Consider the following 21,550-nt stretch of genomic DNA (forward strand, 5'->3'; position numbering starts at 1 on the left):
AGATTATTGCCAGAATCGATGGCCAGAGTATACTCCTAACAATCTAGTACTTTGCCAAAACTTCAAAAAGCGAAAACATCTCACAATCATTGATGATTTCTTAATTTTTAATGACAGACTAGTCATCCCTGAAAAACTTCGACTCAACATCCTCCAGAAAATCCATCAAGGTCACTTGGGAATAGCAAAATGCCTAGCAAGAGCCCAGCAGCCAGTCTGGTAGCCAGGCATCCGCCATGCCACTGAAGAGTTAATTACAAATTGTCTTCAGTGTGCAGTGTATAGCCAACAGTGGAGCGAACCACTGGCATACTCTGCTTTTCCTACGAGGCCATAGGAGCACCAGGGAATGGATTTATTTTAGTTTAAAGGCTAAGTTTTCTCCATGGTCATTGATTACTACTCCAGATGGTTTGACGTGAATAGACTGCACAGCATCATGGCAGTGGCAGTCATTACATCACTAAGAAGAATCTTTGCAACACACGGCTTCCTGGATATTGTGGTGTCAGACAACAGTCCTCAGTTTGCTAATGAATTGTTCCATAATTTTGTATAGGAATATGGTTTCATGCATGTGACTAGTCTGCCTGCATCTTGTCAGTCAGATGAAGAAGCAGAATGAGGGATTTGAGCAATCAGGAATTGATGAAAAAGAACGAAGATATTAACTTAACCCTCCTTAACTACAGAATCTCACTGCTGAAAAACAGGTTGTCACCATCAGAACTATAGATGGGAAAACGGCTGCGAACACAACTTCCAGCTCTACGACTGTGGTAAAGTGGAGTGCGATGTACCTTTAAGAGAATGTAGTTAACTGACCGCGTGACTGTATCGACCAAATGATATACAGCGTGGGCTACTTGGGTAACTGTAAATCTAGGGCTGGAGGTGATTGAAGAAGCCCACATTGTGTTAGTGTTCTGTTCTTAGTTCCAATAAACCATCAGTGTTTGTTCAATTAATCGGTCTCTCTGCCTATATTGTTTCAAACACCAACTTTTGTGTTAATATCAAGTGAGCAGCTCGCATTCACTGGACAAAGCAAACCCGATAACCAAAAACATAAAAACAACAAACACTACAACCTAACATTACCTCAGATGATCATGAGAGAGTTAGGAAGAGTGAGGAGCAACAAAGAGACAATCAAACTCGTAATTTCGACTTTAGGCACAGAGCACGAGACTTGAATGTGCTGCAGCCCAGGGTGAGAGTGTGGGTACGAGATTAACAGAAAGATGGCTCTGTAATAGAAAGAGCTCCACAGCTGAGATCTTATAGAATTGAGACAGACCAGGGAAATATCAGAAGGAACCGAAGAGCCTTGATATCATTGGGAAGGAAACCAGTGGAACCTTAGACATATTATTTAGATCTGGATGGAGACAAGGAACCAGAAACAAGCAGAAACTCTACAATCACTCAGGTGGAGACACTCCTATTGAACAAGGAGATAGTGCAGTGCATCCCCAATCTTGAAATGAAATCAGGACCAGATCAGGGAAATTGGTCAAGGCACCACAGAGACTAACTCTGTGAAGCCTGAGACTTTTGGGAGAGATGTAGGAGGATGCATATATTTGGGATAAAGACTTGGCAGGAGATGTAGAGTAAAGGGTTAACATCAGGAGCACCTGATACTGGTGTAACTATGATGCAATGTCACATGAATAAGAGACTGAGATCTGGTGGAAAGCAGGAGTACAACCTCGTGTAGAGAACTGAGATGTATATAGGTCTGTAAGTAAACAAGAATGTTTTTTATGAATAATGATCTACGGTAGCATTCTTAGGGTAACAGGCAAACCCTAAAGGAATCCCATTTACACCCCAACCCCAAGATGAAACAACCACTGGCGCTTGCAATTCGAGATGGGCCTTGCCAGTGATGCCCACATCCTAAGGACGAACACAAGAAATTCTGCCTGAAGTCCAGCATCTCCAACAAATGCAGCACTCCTTCAGATTTACGATGGAGTCTCAGCGTAGGTTATACACACAACTCCAGGGAAGGAATTTGAGCCATTACCTTTCATGCCTCAGAAGTCAGGTGGGGGTAGCCTACATGAGCAAAACTCTATGATCAGCACCCTACTTCATTTTAAACATTTTAAATGTTTCATCTTTATGGTCCTGTCTGGCAGTTCACTCTCCTTTTTGTAAAAATGTGTTTCGCGATATACCTGCTTTAAATTTATTTTTCACTAAATCAAATTTATGTCTACTTGTCCTACCAGGCTATTGTCCTTTGAAGCAACATGTTGAGTTTGTTAAATCATCTCATAGGTGTCAGCTATGGCTCAGTTGATAGTCCCTTTCTTCTCAGCAAAAAGGTTTTGAGTTCAAGTCACACTCCAGGGACACGTTACACAATTGTTTCAGTACTGAGGGAGTACTGTCAGAGGTGCTGTCAATCTCTATAAATTGAGGACCCATCTGCCCCCTCATGTGAACATGAAAGATTCCATGGCACTACTTTGAAGAGGAGTAGTGGGGCTCTCCCCGGTATCTTGGCCTATGTTTACCCCTCAACCAACATGAAACAGCTTTTTATCTCCTTGTGGGAATTTGCTGTGTGCACAATTTGGCTGCTGTGTTTCTTATATTACAACAATGACTATACTTCAAAAGTGCTTCATTGACTGTAAAGTTGTGAAAAGTGCTAAATAAATGCAAGTTCTTGCCTCAGTAAGGCCCTCCTCTTCACCTTATTTCTAAACTGCAGAGATTAAGCTCTTATACAGTAGCTCATTCCCTTTACACCTGAATGTTCTTCATTCCATTTGGCATTCTCTCCAGTGTCAAGTATCATATGATGATCGGAACTGGGCAGAGAACTACCAAGTGTGACTTGGCCTATGCATCATAAAGCCTTAGCTTAACCTCAGTGGACTTGTATTCCACTATTTTAGCTTCACGTCCCAGCCTTTTATTAGCTTTTATAGCTTCAACACATTGAATGATAGGCTGCTGCCTGGGCACCAAAGAAGTCATTCTGGAACGTATTCTATTGGCTGATTAAGGGGATTACTATAGTTCCTGTATATGACAAAAATAAATTATGCAAAGACATCCTAAATATAATGGGAGCTGGAAACACTTGTTTATCACTAGGTAAATAACTTACCATTATTTACTCTCCAGTTTCTCTCCCTTTTTCCTCTCTGCTCCTGACTGTACTGATTCTTGCTGCAGTAAAGGTCTATGGGTCCCAGCAACCTCAAATTAACTTGATTCTTCTTGAAGTAGTAAAAGAAGGCATGTGACAAAGAATTAAGTTCAACATCAGTTTTGGATTTTTGCAATAAAGTAGAGCCAGCAAACATTGAGTTCAACGGCACGAGGAAACTCAAGTAAAGGAAGGAACTACCTTAAACATTTAGTACACTGTAAATCCTATGGCTTAAATAAACAATTGCCATTTACCTGACCACCCAATGTACTTTGCAATAAATGAACTACTTTTGAATTATAGCCGCTGTTGCCCTGTCATTAAACAGGGCAGCCAATTTATGCTCTTGCCCACACATGGCAATGAGATGGATAACCCATTAATCTGCTTTGATAATGTTGGTGGGGGAAAGAGTGATAACCAAGATATTGGGAGAATACCTTGCTCCTCAGTAGTGCAATGGGATCTTTTTAAAACCGTCTGAACCACCTGCTTAAACACCTCATCCAAAATACAGCACGTCCAACAATGTGCAGTGCTGAACCAGAGTGCCAGTCTAGATTACATGCTCAGCTTTGGAGTAGGGCTTACTATCTCAGTAGGGTGCAATTCTGGCATAATGCCCTATTACAATGCTCCATTACCAAGCTGTGCAACACTTCTATTTCAATTTCTCCATGAGGAGAGAGGTACCAACAATTGTACCTCAACTTTTAATCCAGGGTGCAGTGTAAGTCGTTCACAAATGTGTCTGATTTTAGGAAGATTGGTGTTAAGGATGCCAAAATGGGTTTCAAGGGAGGAGGAGTCAACCGACATTCCTGCTCCTGATTGCTCTCCAGTGATTCCGGCCAGCCAATGGGAGTATAGCCTTCAGGTGAGGACTAGATTGAATTCCGGTGTGGTGCGCTCCCCACAACATTAGTCAATACTCGCTGTTTTTAACTCAGCAGGTATCTTTGGAGTGAGGACGGATGCTGGAACATAAAACTGAACCCCAGTAAGAGCCTGCAGAAGGAGAAGGGGGATGCAGGACGAACATTTCAGGAGTGGGCTGCAGAGAAAAGTAAAGCATATTTTTTTTAAAAACTGCATTTCAGAGACCCTGCACACAAATGTAAACTTCACGCTAGTGATCAGTTATAATTGACTTGCTACTGTACACAGTCATGTAATTCAGTTTGATTGTACACAGGCCTGTCACTGAAGCAGTGAGGAAACGTCTCTGACCAGAACTGTGTAACTGGACCGTGGCAATCCTGTCAGCACCAATTTATATTTTAGCAACAATCAGTGCTTCTCATACTTGAGTGTAGCTATTTTGGTTACATTGCACCTGCAGTAGGCCTCCAATTGTAGACAGATTCCTTCAGACAGTAGAATGTTTCGACAGCATTGGACAGGTGGACACTTGAATGGCCTATTTACATGAAGAATCAAATTTAATTTACACTGAGATGATCCAGATTGTCTTGGTACACTTCTGCCACATCCTTCCCCTTTTGGACCTTACTGGAAGTGCTGGGAGCTCTGTTTCCAGCTGCGTTTAACAACCTCAGCCAGTTTTCCGAGAAACAAAGGTTGGAAGGACTAAATTTTCCAGCCCTGTTGCTGTCAGGAATGGAGTTGCACTGCAGGCCCGAAAGTTATGAGCTCGGTCGGCGTGCCGGCTTCCCAACCCCTTTCCCAATGTCGGCCATTTTGACCAGCATGGGTTTGAGGCCCAGAGACAGGCAGGCACTTAGTCTTATTAACAACCTTGTTAAATGTAGGTAAAGGAGATCGACTGGGATTTTTCTGTCAGATTCTAGTTTCCTGATGCAAAAGGGGCAGATCAATTGCCTGGAGGCAGGCACTCAACAAAAGGTCAGGGTGCTAGTACTCCCGCCAGGCTCGCAGGCCACCATTGGCTGTCTGGGTGGGGTACAGCCAAAGGCTGCCCTGGAGAGGGGCTCAGTGGTGGCTCAGCTGCCTTTTAAGGTTTTCAAAAAGTTGCTGAGGGGGCACCTTCTTGTTGAAGCGCCCTCCCAGTTACTAACCTTGCACTGCAGCCTGATGCTTCTCTGAAGCTGGGAGGCTTCTGATTGACTACGGGAGCCTGCCTGCCACCCTTAATTGGACAAGGAACCTATCCCCATGCCAAATAAGGGCTCACCCATGTGAAAGCCTTGACTTTAATCAGATTTTCAATGTGGACAGATTCAGGACTAGAAAACAGGCAGGGATGCTACCATTGTGCCACAAGACATACTCCTTCATACCTTTACCTAACAAAAATCTATTACAGTCTTTTAAAAAAATTTATTCTTTCACGGGATGTGGGCGTCACTGGCTAGGCCAACATTTATTGCCTATCCTTAATTGCCCTTGAGAAGGTGGTGGTGAGCTGCCTTCTTGAACCGCTGCAGTCCATGTGGTGTAGGGACACCCAAAGTGCTGTTAGGGAGGGAGTTCCAGGATTTTGACCCAGCGACAGTGAAGGGACGGCAATATATTTCCAAGTCAGGATGGTGCGTGGCTTGGAGGGGAATTTGCAGGTGGTGATGTTCCCATGTGTCTGCTGTCCTTGTCCTTCCAGGTGGTAGAGAGTGTGGGTTTAGAAGATGTTGTCCAAGGAGTCTTGGTGAGTTGCTGCAGTGCATCTTGTAGATGGTACACACTGTTGTCAGAGTGTGGCAGTGGTGGAGGGAGAAAAAGGCTAAGGTGGTGGATAAGGTGTCAATCAAGCGGGCTGCTTTGTCCTGGATGGTGTTGAGCTTCTTGAGTATTGTTGGAGCTACACTCAACCAGGCAAGTGAAGAGTATTCCATCACACTCCTGTCTTGTGCCTTGTAGATGGTGGACAGGCTTTGGGGAGTCAGGAAGTGAGTTACTTGGTACAGAATTCCTAGTCTCTGACCTGCTGTTGTAGCCACAGTATTTATATGGCTAGTCCAATTCAGTTTCTGGTCAACGGTAACCCCCAGGATGTTGATAGTGGGGGATTCAGTGATGGTAATGCCGTTGAATGTCAGGGGGAGATAGATTCTGTCTTGTTGGAGATGATCATTGCCTGGCATTTGTGCTAGGTATGACTCCAGCCAGCGGAGAGTTTTCTTCCTGATTCCCATTCACTCCAGTTTTGCTAGGGCTCCATGATACCACACTCGGTCAAATGCTGCCTTGATTTCAAGGGCAGTCACTCTCACCTCACCTCTTGAATTCCGCTCTTTTGTCCATGTTTAAACCAAGGCTGTAAATAGGACCAGGAGCTCAGTGGCCCTGGCGGAACCCAAACTGAGTGTCAGTGAGCAGGTTATTGCTGAATAAGTGTTGCTTTGTAGCACTGTCGATGACACCTTCTATCACTTTGCTGATGATCGGGTGTAGACTGATGGAGTAATAATTGGCTGGGTTGGCTTTGTCCTGCTTTGTGTGGACAGTGCGTACCTAGACAATGCCTCTCTACAGGGTGATCTGTCGCTGCTGCACCCAGGAAGACACGGATGGCCTCTAAGCCTGCCTGGAGCATTAGCCCCCTAGATTACCACTGTGGGGCCGCCTCCAGGCAGTTAAACAGACCCCTGCTGTCCCTGCAGGCTGACAGGAAAATTCCAGTTGGCCTTCTTCAAGTGGCTTTAAGTGGCTGTTTAATTGGCTACCTGCCTAATGTGGGCGGGTAGCTCTGCTGCCTACCACCCCCTCCCCCACCTGCCCCCACCAAAACCTGCCTGTGGGGAAAATTAGCTCGTGCTCTTGTCTGAGCCCCCTGCAGAGGAGCCTAAAGATCAGGTCCCCAGTGTCTAACCCCACTGAGCCAACCGCCAATGCCAATTCTGGGTAGGGATACGCACCTGGTCATTGCAAACTGACACTTCACTCAGCTCCTCTGTAAAATAAAAAAATGATTGCTGCCATAATTGTGTTTTTCAGGCAGAAGAAAAATAATTGATTAAAATCTTTTCTGACATTAGCAGTTATGCTTGTTAACACATCATTGAGAAGAATGTGGGACTGGAAATGTTGTCTTCAGAAAGCTATCAGCCATGCAAACGTGCTGAGGTATTCCTGCCACTTTCAATATTTAACAAGTCTGCAGTGTTGCTGAGGCCAAGGAATGTAAAAGTTTTAACCAAAATTCACGCCCTAAAATAAAAGTCACAACACTACTCCACCTAAGAGGAAGGCTGAAACAAGTCAGGCTTTATTTAAAGGAGGTATCACCTATAATTAAATGTGTTAAAGCTTACAGTTCCTTCGATGGAGCAGTGGTAAATGCAGGGGTGTTATCATTGGACAAATCACCGGCACGAGATTTTCAGTCCCCAGTCATTTACTGGAGTTGCCAACTCACATTAAAATCAGAAGTGAAGTAGTAACAGGGAAGCAAAATACTGCAGATGCTGGAAATTGGAAATAAAAACAGAAAATGTGGAAGTATTCAGCAGGTCAGGCAGCATCTGTGGAGAGGGAAACAGAGTTAATGTTTCAGGCCGATGACCTTTTATCAAAACTCTGTCAGTTCAACACTGAATCCAACAATTTTGCATTGTAACCTCTGCCCCAATTTTGTTTCCTTTCCTTTTGCTGTTTTCCTTTCCCTCTTGTTTTCCTCTTATTTCCTTTTTCTTTGCTTTCGATGGGGAACTATTCAGGATGCTGCCATTCACACCTCCTCTAGACAAATCTTTTGCTTCTTTACTTGTCCCATTACCACTCCCTTTGGCCTTGTACCATGAACCCTTTTGTCTTTCAATCTCTCCTGCCCTCCACCCTAGCTCAGAACCTCCCTTTTGTTCCTTTTCCTACCTTCCCTCTTTCATTTGCTCAAAACATTCCTAACTTTTCCCAGTTCTGCTGAAGGCTCACACTTCAGGATTGGACAGGATTTTCCCCGCAGGTTTCGGGACCCTGCTGTCATGGTCAACCGCGGATCAGAAGCGCCCACTTTGGGGAAACAGTCACCCGGCTGTGATTTTCTCCAAATTGGCCAATTAAGGGCCATAGAGAAGGCTTACTATCCAATTAAGGATGGTGGATGGACTCTCGAAGCTGGAGGGCCAATAGGAGGCTCTACCGTACTGAAGAAGCAGCAGGTTGCCTTTACAAGTGTAACCCAGTAAAATAACACATTTTGTAAGTTAATATCCCCTCTTCTGGTTCAGAGGTTTGCTCTGTGTATCAGCAACTCAAGACTCCCAAATTATTGTTTGCGCCCACCACGTTTACTTGCAGGCAAAAAAACAAAAGTTTTCTTCCACTCAATAAGACTTATACTCACGGGTCCACGTGTGCAAGGCTGCCTGGGCTTGCCCGAGAGTTGGAACAGAGGGAGTGATCGGTTCCCCCCTTCTGGTCTCCAAGCAGTTGATCAGACTACTTCATTCTGATCCAGCTAGCTATCATCTCGGGGCACAGTTCTCACTACCCGCATGACCGGCTCTGGATAGGCCAAACCCACCTTCCCGAGGCTCAGCGATTGGCCAGTTGTTCTTGGCAGCCTCATCACGTTTTCGCTCATCTTTTGTGGCAAGTCCTCTGTTCTCCAGCCCTCCCCCGATTAACGAGGCAATAATCTCATCTCCTCCAACTTGTCGCTTTCCAAGCAACTGGGCTCATATGGCGCGTTTGTTACAAATTTAACAACTTTAACCTTATCAATTTAATATTTAATCTTACCTAGAGCACCTTTTTGCAGGTTTTCGTCCGTTCACTTCCTTTAACAATAGCACAGTTACACCACATTAATCAAGGTACGGGTTTGGAATCAAGATAGCCAGACCTTAGGAGTTAAAGATCACTTAAACTTCGCTTACTGCAAACAAACTTCATGCCAGGCCTGAAGAGTTAATAGCATCAGTTGAACTCAACATTACAGATTCAGCATGTTACACTCCTCTCTCCCCTCTTCTTCAGATGCTTGTTCTTTGTCTCGGTTATTTGTTATTTATGTACATCACTTCCCCCTTCACCAGGTGTCATACCATTCACAGGGGCAATGGGAGGAGGGGGGCATCGCTTACACAGGTTAAGTGAGAAAGAAAGTGGGCGGAATTATCCCAGGTTTGCACTAAGTGCGGTAGCGAGGGGGGAAAAGGACGTATTACCCGTCGGCTGCAATGGCGGCTTCTCGTGCTACAGCGTCCCAATCCCATATGCCCACCTCATTAATTATGCATTCCCGGGAAACATGCCGGGTCGCAGGTGGGTGGCCTCTGATTTGCCCACCCCACCGTCACCTCAGGACTTCAGTAAACTGGGCACCATATTTAAAGGCCGTCCCTGCACAGAGCCAGCACTCTACAAGGGATAGGAAGCTGCTGGGAACTGACGGCTGCCAAAGGGAGGAAACATGCTGCCCCCTGATTTAGCGACACCTCCTCGAGCACCTGCTAGACGCTGTGGAGGCCCATCACGAAATCCTCTACCCCCGCTCTGGGCGAAGACCAGCAAGCAAGGTCACCAATCCAGCATGGGAGGCGGTGGCAGCGATGGTCAACACTAACACTCTGCAAAAGAGGACAGTGCAGGAAGAGGATGAAGGATCTCACCCGTTCCGCCAGGGTAAGTCACTCTTCTCATCATTCTCAACTCACACACTCAAAAACCCATCACACATCCACTGGGATCTCTCACCTCAAGGGACAACACCACTAACCCTCACACACACCCTCACATCTCCATCAGGCTCATATCCTCTGGAGCTCACGTCCTCATCCCATCCATGGCTCCGCTCACCACACAAACATTCCACGCAGTGCCATGTGTCCTGCTCACACTCTTTCCACCTATTTTCATGCAGGAAAAGCTGGCTCATAACAGCAGGGAGAGGTTCCAGACCAGGGGGTGGATTAGCCCACATTAGGCCCCTCCCTCACTTTGAGGAGCGTGACATCATGCTGGCTGGTGAGGATGGGGACCGTGCCTGCGGTGATGATGAGGTCGGCGGTGAACACCGGCGTGAGGATCCTGCACCACGTCATCCCTCTCTCAACACAACTGTGAGTGCTCTCTCTTCTGCTTTTGACTCTGCTGCCATGCACTAATTATCTTTACTTTGGTTCACAGGGAGCTCTGCCAAGCGACTGACACCCTCAGCCAGCCAGTCCCTCACTCCATCCACATCCTCACCTCCAGCCAAGAGGACACCTCCTCTATTGAAGAGCTGGAAATAAGCAGCCTGGAAGACCCATCACAGCGCTTACCCACACCCACCACCAGCACAGAGACACACACCTCGATAGGACCTAGATCTAGAGCAGGCTCGGGTTCACAATCTAGTGGTCACCGCACGTGTCCACAGCAGGAGGAGGCAGGTTCAGCCGAGCTCCCCAGCACTCGGAGGACTGCTGGAGAAGAGGCGTCTATGAGGTCTGAGTCAAATGATGAGCCTCTGGATTCAGCCTTCCAACTCATCGTGGAAAGTCAGCAGAAGGCGGGAAAAATTCATGCAGAACTGTTGGAAGCCCTCAACAGAGTGGCATGCGAGTCAGAGGAGTGTGTCCGCCTGCTCTCTGATGAAGTGATGCCAAAATAATGTGCGCACATTGAGGGACCATGGGGAGGATGGCAGACACCATGAAGACCCCAGTCCAGCAGGACACGGAGATGCGCACAGACCTGCACTCCATCACGGTAGCCGAGGGTGGGTTCTTGCAGTGGCAATACGAGAGGGAAACGGGGCACCTCAACATCCCTACTGTTGCTCCTTCCCCTCAAGAAGTCAGGCTGGAGCCGTTGGGCAACCAGAGGAGGAGGAGCGGCAGCTGGATATCTCTGGGTCATCGATTTAGGAATCTCAGAGGCTGTCCTTTCTCTCCGAGTCCCCTTTGCCTGTGACCCCCTCAACCTTGTCCTCTGTCACCGCAGAGGGAGCTGCTGGCCCACAGGAGGACAGCCAAAGCAAGACGGGGACCCCAAGGCTATGGCCCTCCGGAGGACGCACGCCGAAGTCATCAGAGGCAACAGGGTCAGCCATTGCACAGGCTGTCTTCACCCCTGCTGCAGATGTCAGGGCAGCACCAAGAAGAAGTGGTAGGCATGGAAAAGTTAAGAATTTATGATCACAAGTGGTTGCACAGGTCGCTTTTGTCACTTTATAATCTGAAAATATGTTCACTTTCACTGAATAATATGTAATGGAGTGTGTTCCCCCTCCCCCGCCACCCCCCGCCCCACAATCAGTTCAGCTGCACACAGCCGGCCCTCGAGTGATTCTGGAGGGAAAGGTGTGTGTGTGGCAGGGCCTTTCAGAGCCTTGTGCAAGCACTCTCCCACGCACACGGAGCCTTCCTCCATTACACTCATCTCACTGTCCCGAGTGTTTTCAATGCTGCCTGCTGGGGTTCTCTTCCAGTTGTCCATCTGAGCTGACCTGCATCTCCACCCACCCACTGAACGCACTCCCATGTAGCACCTGTTCCCGTCCAACACGAGGCTCTGCTCACTTTTGATTCCAAGAATATGTTTGTAGGAAGGTTTCTTCCCAGCTCTCCAGTCTTTTCCCCTCCTGCATTCATCCATGTACCCTCCCCCATCACTGTTGGCCCCCCAGGCATCACTTTCCACCTCCCCACCATCAACTACCAGCCAGAACCCTTTTCTTTCCAGGATGTCCATGTGAACGTGCATGTTCCCTATCTTCCCGAGAATCCCACTCCCATCCACATTGACCTCCCTGATCTCCTCCTTCCCACCCCCAGGACTGTCTGCCTCTGTGTCCCCACCAACCACCCTCGCCATCCTTTCTACCGCTACCATCGCACCCTCACCCTCCCATCCTTCTGGCTCACTTTGCCCCTGTCATACTCACCATCCCCTCCTACCATGCACACTCTTAGTTCGCTCCCCAGGAGGCAGCCATTGACTCCACAGACCCCTCCCTTGCGCGTTCAGCTGGACATCCCCCCTTTACACCCTCCTTCACCCTTACTCCCTCCTCCCACCAGACTCATTCCTCCCCCTGGACTTTTTTCCCCCTCTGAATTCCTTCATCCCCTCGGACTTCCTCCCCCCTCCAAATTCCTTCCTCCCCACAAACTCCTTCCTTGCCTCGAAGTCCTTCCCCCCTCCAAACTCCTTCCCTTACACCTTCCTCCCCCTTACACCTATCTCCCCAGTTGCCACATTCTCCCCCATTACACCCTCCTCCCTGCTGGACTGTCTCCCCCCGGCTCACAACCTCACCCCCCAACACCATCATTCCCCCACCTTCCAACCTCACCCCTCCTGGTACACCTTCCTCTCTCAGTCAAACCTAGGCCTTTGGCTCCCACTCTAGGTTGGACCTTCCTCTCCCCCACCTCAATGATCATCTATAGCAGCCCATGGCCAAGACTGTGATGTTCTGAAACAGACCCCAGACATCAACGGTGACCTCCCACCTTCTGAGAGCTGCTTCGCGGCAGAGCCATGTCCATGAGAATCCACCCAGCATGCCATGCACGTTCCTCCAGGATCTGGTTGCTGCGGGGCTCCAGCACCTTCTGCCCCTTGGATGTCCACGATGTGAGCAAGACCCTAACGGTAAGTCTCTGTGCCGGCGTGTTTACCCGCCCATGTGGGCGGTAAATTTGACGGGGGGATGATTCTGCCGAGCAGGGCTTATAATTACATGCAAATGTATTAAAATGATGTTCCTGACATGCAGCGGCGGGTACTATGGACCGCCATTGATGGGTGGAGTGGACGATCGCAATCAATTTTTGGCCTTCTCGCCATATTGTCTGCTCACGCCTGCCATGAAGCCGGATGCCAACAGGGGCGGAAAATTCAGGCTGGTGTCTTTAACTTTAACTTAAAAAATGACATCAGGGACTAGGCCGCCATATGGAGGGGGATCCCCTCTTCAGGACAGTCTATAGCCGCAGCTGAAGCCAGACAGGCAGGGAAGGCCTCTATGCCTGCATGGAGCGCTGCCCCCACCCCCCCGGTTCCAGTTGGGGAAATCCTCCCCCAGGCAGCTAGGCTTTTCCCTGATACCTCCACGTCCTGGAAGCCGAATGGAAAATGGCCTCCAATAATAGGCTTTAATAGGCTCTTGACAAAAAGAATCTGTTACCCCACCCCCCACCCACACGTGGGTCCGTATCCCTACCATCCCCCCACATTCCAATTCCGTGACAATGGGGGTGGGGTTGAGCCAGGAAACCGGCATGCCGGCCTGCAGCACCAAGCTCCGCTCCTGCCTGCATCAAGGCTTAAAAGCTCAGCCCCTAACTCTGCCTAATCTTCTCCTCACAGATGCTGCAAGATGGGCAAAGAATTAAAATTGCCTGCCTGCTTTTCTTCTGAACCCCAGTCCTGCTGGGTGCCAGAACTGGCCCTGCAGTTGACTGATGCAACCACAAGTTAGAATGGTATCAAACTCTTAAATGTACCATAGGACCCTGACATTTATGTTAGTGAGGTCCATCTTGGGTGGGGCTGTCACTATGAAAATCCAAAGGTCAGGGAGGGTATGTCAACAATGGTGAGGGAAAAACTCAATCCCCTGCCCTCGCCGCTCTTGCTGTGTATGGGAGATCAAAATCGGGGCTGCAGTTTTTAAATCTAGTAGACAACTGGGAATTGCAGAATTTTGACCCAGCGACAGTGAGGGAACGGCAATATATCTCCAAGTCAGGATGGTGAGTGACTTGGAGGAGAACTTCCAGGCGGCGGTGTTCCCATGTATCTCGTGCTCTACCTTTTGATGCAATCAACGATCACAGCTTATTCTTGTGTCGGTCTCTCTCTGTTATTGATAGCGAGCAACAACTAACATATGTAGGTGAAGGCGTGCAATTCGAGTTTACTGTGTTAGTGAACTCATAGACGCAAGGCATAAAACTGGCAACGAGGATGAACATAGCAAAATTGCAAGACACCTGAGTGAGAATCCACAGGACGGGTGAGCAAGACATTAGAAAGATAATCTGTACTTATGTTGTAAAGTAGACGGCAATCAGAGCAGAAAGCAGGGCTGCAGTTTTAAATTTGGAAGAAAAAGAGAAGAATAAAAGCCCTACAGAATCGCGATCGCGGGGATCCCGCCAAAATTGAAAAAGACCGTGAAACCCAGCACATAAACGCCGGCAGCTGCAGAGACAGAGGTAAAAAAAAAGGTGACTGCTCTTAAAGCAGCATTACATTTAAAGAGGTATATGCAAGAAAAATGGCTATAGACAGAAAATTATAAGACACCCCAGAGAGAGGGCATCTATGCAGAAGGCAAAACGCGAATCGATCAACGACAGTCAAAAAAGCCGCAGTAAGCCAAATACCTGAATTCATCATTAACTGGGAAGCCATCGGAAGTGCACTCCCCTTGCAGTCGTTCACGATGCCGCAGTTCAGGTGTGTCGATCCATTCGACCCCATTTCAAGTGACTGGTCTCAGTATGTCGAACGCCTAGCGTTCTTTTTTATCACTAACAACATCGCAGGGGAGGAAAAGAAGATGGCGATTCTTTTGTCCACATGCAGGAGCAAAACATTCGGACTGATCCGCAACCTCACATCACCTAACACTCCTGACTCGAAGACTTTCAACGAGTTAATAAAAATTGCCTGAGACCAAAGCCCTCAGTTACAATGCAGCGTTTCAAGTTCAGATCAAGGAACAGGCTTCCAGGGGAGACAATAGCTGACTATGTTGACGTTTTTAAAGGCATTAACTGAACATTGCGAACTCTGAACGCCCATTAGTGATATGTTGAGAGACCGACTGATATGCAGGATGAGAGATGATACTATCCAAAGGCGTTTGCTAGCCAAAGCTAATCTAGACTTCAATAAGGAATTAGAATTAGCCACAGCCATGGAGAGTGCTGTTAGAAATTCGGAAGCTGTAAGAGATGAAGAAAATGGCGCCGTCCATCTGGTAGGGTGGGACAGACTGGTAACAAAAGGCGTGAAAACATCAGGCCCCACAGAAAGGAGCGAAACGCCCCCTATATACAAATCAGTAAAAAACAGCAGTACCACAGTGAAAACCCACAAAATGAATGAGAGAAATGCATCCACGCATCCAGTGGGTGATCACCAATTCAAACAAGTTGAATGCTTTTTCTGCCACCGCTATGGTCACATAAGGCGACACTGCAGAGATAGGCTGAGACAGCATCTTAAAGAGAAAGGGAGAAGTTGTGACATGTGTCTCATGGAAGAACCAGAAGAAATAGAATCAGACATCCATTCATTGTATAACCTGAAAGTGGGTAGAACCAAGCCAACCCAAATAGTCATTATAGTCAATGGACAACCCGTAAAGATGGAAGTTGAGACTGGAGCGTCGATGTCCGTCATTGGAGAACAGACATTCAGATACTTGAATAAAGGAACCCATCCTTTAAGATTGGAAGTTTCGGACACTAAACTGAGAACATACACGGATGAAGAAATAAGACTGAAAGGGATATGTCAAGTCAAGGTGCAGTATGAGGAACAGTCTGCAATTTACCCCTATTTGTAATGTCAGGCAGGGGACCGACTCTCCTCGGAAGGAACTGGCAGGGAGAGATAAAACTTAAGGGCTCACTAAGTTCCCAATTTGAAACAGAAGCATTACTGCAGAAAAAAATGAGTGCATGAAGATCCAATTGGAAAAGCCCGTGGAAGTGTTACACCAGGGCAGAGCTCAAGCTGAAGTCAGCATCCTTCAAAAAGAAATGGAAAACCTATTGAAGGACTTTTGTGCACTACAAAATTCAATCAGCTCCCAATTTGTGCCACTGAAAAGATATGAAGAAGAAAAGGAAGAGTTAAACCTGTCTCTGGCTGAGTTAAGGAATGAATTAGCTGAGAAGGGGCAACGATATGAGATTCTCCTGGAAACTATTAATGAGAATAGGAAAGAATTGAAAGAGCTGAAGCAGCAGCTGCGTAAAAGCCCTGATGTTTTAAAACCAGAAAGCCCTGGGTTCTCAGAAGAGCTGTCAGAAAACCCAACTATTGAGCTCACTCACGTTCAGCTCGTGCCTGAGTCCAGTCCAGCCAATAGCGAAATTAAGGAGAAGACGGGGATATGGATCATTGCTACCAAGAAAAGGACACACAAGAAGAAAAAGAGGAATTATTGACAATCCTCAAAAAGAAAAACAATTTTCTCTCTGTGTTACTTTGTGCTTGTTTCCCTTTATCTGTTTCAGCTTGGAGGGGAGGGGCAGCAGGAGTGAAAATGATCACACCCAGAGGAGGGTGAAATCATTCACTGAGGAACCTAGTGGACACCTGTCCCCTGAAAAGGAGGTCTTGGAAAAACCAGCCAAGGTTGTTGAACTGTGATGCTTAAAATGTTCAAGAAAGCCTCCTGAGAGACTTGATTTGTAAATATTAGTGTGTATAGTTCACACGTTATTAAGTTTGTCAACTGCATTTTTTAAGTAAGTGGGGAGGGATGTGGTAAAGTGGAGAATGCAAGTGGACTAACCATGTGACAGTACCGACCAATCAATGTACAGCACGGGCTTCTGGTTAACTGTAAGTTCATAGCTGGAAGTGGTTGTGGGAACACGCAAGGATTTAGTGCTTTGCCTTCTGTTACAATAAACAATCACAGTTTGTTCTTATGTAGGTCTCTCTCCATTATTGATAGCGAGCATCAACTAACAAGTGTACATGAAGGCGTGCAATTCGAGTTTACTTGACTAGTGAATTCATAGGCCCAAGATATATAAGTGCCATATCTGTAACTCTTCCAGACACACTATAATGCTGACAGCGTACAGGAAAAAGCCTCCTAACAGGCACCCCTACTCTACCTGTAATCCTCAATCTCGTGTTCTCTCCCTCACAACCATTATAATTTAAATTTTTGCAGATGCTGCAGTGCTCAATGGCCAGGATTCTATGACACCCCTTAACCCCGGGAGCAGGCTGGCAGGTGGGATGGGGACGTCAAGTAGGGTGGCATGGAAGGGGATGCAAGCCCATGGCCTGCCCACCTCCACTGGGATTTTACCAGCAGCGGGGTAGATGTCGGGCACCCCACCAATTAATGGCCACTTAAGGGCCTCTTCCTGCCGTCACTGGTATTTTACCAGCGCTGGGGGTGCCCAGATCACATGGCACAAGCTCTGGTGGCCTGACAGCACTCTCAGGCGCTCTGTGTCCAATGGAAGTCCCCACCCACTGCCTCCCAACAATGGTGCTATTGTCACCCTCTCATTTATTAAGCCCCCCCCCCCGCCCCCCCCCCAGCCACCTGAAAGCAACCCCTCTTGGCAGGGCCTGCCTGACTGGCCCCAGTGAAACTATCACAGTTACCTCAGTGCTCAGTGCCTGGCCTCCAGCGGTGATCCTCGACAACCCGTCTGATTGGCCGGCATCTCTCAGAGGTGGGACATCCTCCCAATTGGTGCAGAAGCTACAACCTTATCCAATTAGAAGGCAAGCAGCCATTAATCAGGTTGGAGCTTCCCTGACAATAAGAAGGAGGGCTCTGCCCTGTCTTTATAGCTGAGGGAATGGTGGGGAAGCACGGACACTGCCCCAAGTAAAATTCTGGCCAATGTTTCTGTTAAGTTTCCTTTCATTCCTCTTGTAAACAGCAGATTTACTATCCTATATCTCACAGTGACAAAATACCCAACATAGGCCAATAAGAGATGGTGGTCTAGTGTCACTGGACTAGTAATCATGAGACCCAGGCTTATGCCCTAGGGACATGGGTTCAAATCCCACCACAGCTGGTAGAAATTTAATTTAATTAATAAAAAATCTGGAATATAAAGTTAGTCTCAGTAATGGTGACCTGACAACTATCTTTGATTGTCGTAAAAACCCATCTGGTTCATTTAAAGTCCTTTAGGGATGGAAATCTGCCACCCTTTTACCTGGTCTGGCCTACATGTGACTCCAGACCCACAACAATGTGGTTGACTCTTAACTGCCCTCTAAAATGGTCTAGCAAGCCTCTCGGTTCAAGAGCAATTAGGGATAGGCAACAGATGCTGTCCTTGCCAGTGACGTCCACATCTCATGAAAGAATGAAAAAACCTAACTAAATTTGAGATTCATATGCAGCCTCTTACTCCAACAGGGGCTCAAAACTGTGCAATATCTTTCTTTAATCTTTCTGACATCTTCTAACCTTCAGGCTTGTTAGGTCAAATCACTGCTTTCTGATTTGCTTTTTGCCTTCTTAGTTAGTTGTTTTTGAAATCTTGATTTTGTTATAAAAGTATAGTAACTGTGGTTTTAATAGAGAACTTTCACTCCCCATTTCTAACATTTGTCATTTTTATTTCCAGCAATTGTATTTACTTGTCCTATATTTAATGCCATCTCTGCTTACAGTATCTATTTCTATGTGGCTCCTTTTCTCTTCTTGACATTGGAATCACCTGAGCCAAGAAGTATAGTTGCTGCTTTTCATTGATATTAATAAGGCAACTTAGCTTCAAAACTCTTCCCAGCCCTGCTTTACTTTGAAGTCTTTCACCTGCATTTCTAGCAACGACAAATCCTTAGCTATGGAAGCAGGATCAGGGCAGTGCCCATGTAATACTCTCCACCCCTGATGCCATGGTACTAGAACTTAATGGCATCACCTCAGGAACAACTCCATGTCAAATGCCCACTCCCAGGCAGCCTGCAATCATGAGCTGTTAAGTAGGCAACAAGGCAACAAAAGGTGGGCAGATGCTATGATTTTTTTATCCCATCTTAACTAGCTACTAAAAATATGGCAACATTACCAAAGGTCCCCTTACACCAAGACTGGAAAATGTGTGGAATGGACTGTCAAGCGAGATGTTGGGGGTTTGATTGTTTTGTCAAACTTAAGAGAAACTGTGATAAGTGCCTGGAGAAGAATTTAACTGAGGGATATGTCCAGGTAATGAGGCACGATATTTCCTAGACACTGGGACTGGCCATATGATCCCCAGTGGTCTTTTCTGGTCCAGTGTATTCTAGAGTCCCTTTGCAACATGTAGGAATTATCAGGTTACGTGGAATTGCTTGCAGTACGTTGGAGATGACATGGTTTCGTAAAGGACATTATGCAATGAAACAAACACCGGGATAGAACATAAAGCAGCAAGGATTAGTCGATGACACAATTCAGGTAATCACAGACACTGAATTTGAAGGTGGAAAAGCAAACTGGGGGCTTGCAGGGGAGGTGAACTTTATGTAGAGTTGGTGGGTGGAAGGGCATCATACAAAAGTCCTTTATGACAGAGTAAGTTTTAAAGAGAAGCAGTACCCTGTACATGATTTGTTCCCTGCCCCTCCCCCACCACCCCTTCCCCAACCTCCTCCTAATTCCAGCTCTGTCTGTGGAGGGTGAGCCAAAGATTAATATATTCTACTGCTGAGGTAAAGCTTTCAACGATCTAATAGTAGGCACACTGGGAGGTTAATTGGAGAGTAATTTCTTTCAAGTACATCCTGAGCTCAATGCTTGTTCCTCTGTCGGCTGGCAGTGGGTTGTAGATCCTCAGCTTCCAACCAAAGAAATGGTAGGAAATGGTTGATTTTCTCCTTTTGCTAAGATTGTTTCACGTCCATGACATTTTGAGGGCAATTTGCAATTACGGTGGAGACAGAACCCTGGGAGTGTCAGATCGACAGTGCATTGTACAAACAGTCCAATTTCCCTTCCCACTGGCTAGAACCTCAGCCCTTTGCCCAAAGTGTCACTGGTGTCTGAAATGTAATGAACTCAAAGCTTTTACATGTAGGTTGACAGGGCAATCGTATAAAACTTGCATTCCCTTTATAAAGGTTCCAGGTTAAAGAATGTTAATGATACAGTGTGTGGAGCTGTGTTGATAAGTCATCAGCGTGTGTACGAAGAAGATTGATGAGCTCAACGAGAACCATAAAAGCCATAGGGTGCCTTCAGACTTGTGTTGTAGGTAAGGTGGGTGACAGATGATGAGGACGAGACTCCCGTTAATTCCTGTCGGGAACAATGGATGATGTGTTACAAAATGAATAGAATCTCACCTCAGCTAAAGTCTGTCCCATTTCCAACAGCTTAGTCTAATAATTTCCCATGTTTATTTATGATTCTTGTGATGGATAAGGCACGTAACCTGAGTCTACTCAGACGGATATGCATTATTTAAGTGGGACACTTATCTGTCTGGTATCTTCAGCCCGTTTACATTATGACCCGAAGTGATACAACTTTGTCTCCCTCTGGGCATGTTTGCAGTGTTGGTACATCTGTGCTTAGCCAAGAGGTAGGTACATAACCATTGTGTTAAAGTTCCTCCAATATGACTTATACAATATGCAGACCTCACAACTTGCATTAATTCCCTTAACCAGTTCACTGCTGCATCTCTGCAACACTTGCCAATCATCCACCTAATGAAAGTACACAAAGGGGTTATTTCCACAACCTTAATTTTTTTCCAGTGCTGGGCAGAATTTAATGGAGGTGACGGGGTCTCACTCACCACCTGGAGAACTGGCAAGAGCCCCGCATTGCCACTATTCATGAAGGCCCATTGTTGTAAGGTTGTTTGGTGTCTCACTGAGAGGTCAGGAGATTTGTGCTGTTGAACATAAAAGCTTTATTGTTAACACACAACTACATACATGTCCAAGGTATAGTCATATCTGGGTGCTATCTTCATTCCGACTTCTCTCAGACTCTCACAGTCTCCCATCATGTGATTCTCTACATCACAATGTGGGTGGGACTGTTCTCCAGTCCCACATTAACCCTTGCAATGCTGAACACCCCAATACTACACCCATCACATTAAGTGCCAATCAGGCACTTAATTAGGCAGCAGTGGACCTTCTCCAGGATCCAGGACCCTGGGGGCAGAAATCCCACCCCCTTCCTGAGAGCTGCCGGCCAATTGGAGACCGGCAGCTGTGCATTGCTCGACAGCGCCACCGCGGGGTGGGGGGAGTGGGGTGGTGATGGTGCCTGCTGCCGGTAGTGCACCCACCAGAGGCTCAGGTTCGCCGGGGGACTCGGGCCACAGGTTAGTGGCGGCAGGAGGGAGATCGTGGGGCGGGGCAAGGTGGGGAGGGGAAGAGGTGTCGGCAGCAAGGGCAGGGGGAGGCTCTTTGCAGATACCCCCCTACCCGATGTTGGTCCCTTGATCAGGCACTGAGTGCGTTTGATGGTGAGAACCCCCTTCCCCCAGGAGCCTGCACATAATCCTGACAGGGTTTGTTCTCAGGCTTCCTGCAAGGCCAGTCCCCCCACCCATTGCTGGTTAAATACCGGTGAAAGTGGGATGAGGCTCTTAATGCCCATTTAAGGGCCTCAGCTAACAGCAGGGTGGGAAGGCCATCCACAGGCCTTCCCATCATGGACAATCAGGGTAGAGGCGGGAAGGCGGTGAGGTCCCCACCCCCCACCCGGCCGATTAAACACCCCCCATTCCACAAAACCTGCCACAGGGAGGGTGTTAAATTCCACTTCTGGTGATTTGT

Source organism: Cetorhinus maximus, chromosome 15 (assembly GCF_964194155.1).
Source record: "Cetorhinus maximus chromosome 15, sCetMax3.hap1.1, whole genome shotgun sequence".
Classification (NCBI taxonomy): domain Eukaryota; kingdom Metazoa; phylum Chordata; class Chondrichthyes; order Lamniformes; family Cetorhinidae; genus Cetorhinus; species Cetorhinus maximus.